This window comes from Morone saxatilis, unplaced genomic scaffold (assembly GCF_004916995.1).
Source record: "Morone saxatilis isolate NCDOM2014 unplaced genomic scaffold, NCSU_SB_2.0 Contig8, whole genome shotgun sequence".
NCBI lineage: Eukaryota > Metazoa > Chordata > Actinopteri > Moronidae > Morone > Morone saxatilis.
In genome coordinates this window covers 26,695,209-26,697,994 of record NW_023340257.1, presented here as the reverse complement: position 1 = coordinate 26,697,994, position 2,786 = coordinate 26,695,209, and the positions used below count along the sequence as shown (strand labels likewise).

At 44.4% G+C, this 2,786-nt stretch overlaps 1 protein-coding gene across 1 annotated transcript in view; it reads left to right on the top strand.

Annotated features, from left to right (window-relative positions):
* Positions 1-2,786, top strand: part of zgc:113149 (uncharacterized protein LOC541363 homolog) — an 8,399-nt gene that overhangs the window by 2,727 nt on the left and 2,886 nt on the right. The gene's annotated exons all lie outside the window — the stretch shown is intronic.

Here is a 2,786-nt window from a genome sequence, read left to right as displayed (position 1 = left end):
TAAGTATTAGCATCAAAATGTACTCAAAGTATAAAATTATACAGAATTGTTTTAGAGTAATGTATTTTATGTTGGATTACAATCATGGATGCGTTCATGTGTGCAAAACGGGCCACAACAGGGTCGGTGAACTTTGCGGCAGACGGATTTTCGTCTCTCTGTTCAAAGTCACCAGACTCCATTGACAGATTACAGGAGTTGCTGGTCTACCAAAACCTTGATTGGTCAGATCTGATGTGATTATGTTCCTGATTTTGAGTGTTGAATTGATGAGTCATTCAAAAAGACGTGTTTTAGTTTGTTTACTGTACTTGATTGTTCTAATGTTCTAATGTAAATCACTGCTGGCAATGTAGCATGGCCTCTACCACAGGTGTCATTAATAGTGTTACCTGAGCAGGTGATTTCCAGGCTGGATTCACTGAGTTGATCCCTCATTGTCACACATTCCTTCAGTGTGGATTTAGACTGAACACAGGGAGAGTTGATCCACCACGCAGGTCTTTCTGAGGACTCTGTTCTCTTTGCTGCTGAAACAGCATAGCCACAGTCCAGCCGTCCACACACCGCAGCCGTTACCTTCAGGTCCCACTTAGAGTCTGCGTTATCCACAGCTTTCCACTCTCCACGGTGCTTCAGCTCCAGTCTGCCGGTGCAACGGCTCGCCCCCCCCACCAACCTGACATCATTGGGGTCTGACGAAGGTAAGTGAACGATCAGGGACAGAGAAAACACCACTTTAAATATAAAAGAGTCAAATCAAAGCAGCTCTACCTGAGCAGGTGAGTCCAACAGCTTTTCCAGGTGAGCAGGTGTTTCTAGCTGAGCCTGAGCTTCTACAGTCCAGGAGAGCAGACTCATGGCCGCCACACTGGAGCTCCCTCGCCCACACTGGAGCCTCCACCTCCCCGTAGAGTCCCCCCTTGAAGACTGAAGGTGCCCCACAGCCAAGCTCCCTGCAGACCACCTCCGCCCCCTGCTGGTCGAAGTCATCTTCACACACTGAGGACCACAGCTGGTTGGACTTCACCTCCAGTCTGCCTGAACACAGGTTGGTCCCATTCAGCAGCCTGACAGAGTCTGGAGAGAGAGAGAGCTGGGTCACGTTTGGGGCCACAGCTTCAATGTTCAGGTACTGCAGGAAAGCTCAATATTCCCATTACATTACACACTGGGAAATAACTTAATGTGTGTGTGTGTGTGTGTGTTTCTATGTTCTTACAGGATGTCAGTTGAGTAGGCGGTCCTTCAGTGAGGACTAGGACGCATTAATGTTTACATTACATAAGATTAGTGGTCAGATGCGTCCCAGACCACCTCAGTGAGTGGTTTGAGTGATTGGATCACAATGCGTCTCGGAGGTCGTTCACACTGTGTTTACTGCTGTCTGCCTGTGATCTGATTACCCAGAATGCATTCTGATACCAGGTGTAAACAGGATTTTACAGGCACCTTTGTGCCAAACCTAAGCTAAAAAACAACTAGGAAAACATTTATGTAAGATGATTACCTCTCAGTTTGAGATCTCTGGCTTAGAATTTGTCCCAATAAGGAAAACCTAAAATGAAAATTGGAGTTGAAATGGAGAGTGGAACAGTTGAGGAGGATCTATTGTCAGAAATGTTATATAATATTCATAGGTATGTTTTCATTAGTGTAGATACTCTAGATTGGGCCACCATCGTTTCTGCTCTTGAAAAGCAGGCTGTATTCAGTTGGCAGCACTAGATGCTTCTAAATCCTTCACACTGGTCTTTCAAATTGGGGACAGATCCTTTTATATGATTGTCAACAAATAACAAGTACTCCTGCATTCTTTTGATCAGTGTTGCAAGGGTCACTCGAGCATTGAATTGACTCATAAAGCAGCCGCAGTAAACTGTATTTTCCACCTGTGAGAGGTCAAGACACTGTAAAGATTACTAATAAATGTCATTAATGGTGTTACCTGAGCAGGTTATCTCCAGGCTGCCAGGGGAAAATATAGGTCTGTTAAAACAGTCCATCAGTGAAGACGCACAGTCAGATCCGGCTCCCCAAACATTTGTCTTTGCAGGATTCATTCTTCTTGTGGTTGAAACAGGAGAGCCACAGTCCAACAGTCTACACACTATACCTGCTATACTCAGGTCCCAGTCCCTTTCATCCAATGGTTTCCATTCGCCCAGTTTGTTCATCTCTAGAGTGCCACTGCACCGGCTGGCTCCTCCGAACAACCGGAAACCACTGGGATCTGGGTAGAAACAAAAACTTCATTCAAACAGAAATGAACCAATATGACAGTTGGAACAGTGGAAAGTCTAACAAAGACAGTTTGGTTGAGTTTTATTTTGTTTCTGTCCCCTTTGCATGAAGTTATGATGTTACGATGATCTGTGAGGTAAAATTGCCGTTTTTTTCTGTCAGTCTGTCAGTGGCAAAAACAACTACTGTTAGTGGACCGACTTTGACGGCCAAGGATTGCGTTGCCACCATTACAGCCCATTGCAGTGAATTAAGGGTTTATTTCAATCAAACCAGATTTGGTGATTGTTGGAAAGACAAATAAAGACAGTTTTGGTGATTTTTATTGTGTTTCTGTCAAGTTCAAAGTCTGCCTGGAAATATTTGTGGTTTTGTCAGTGGAGTTTGGTGCTCCAGTGTGACATCTACTGGCAGTGAATTATATAACCATTACAAACTATTAACATAATCCACTGGTGGTCATGTTTTCTTCTACCTGAGCAGGTGAGTCCAACAGCTCCCAATACACTGACACTGAATACACTGGAACACTTGGTATCCAT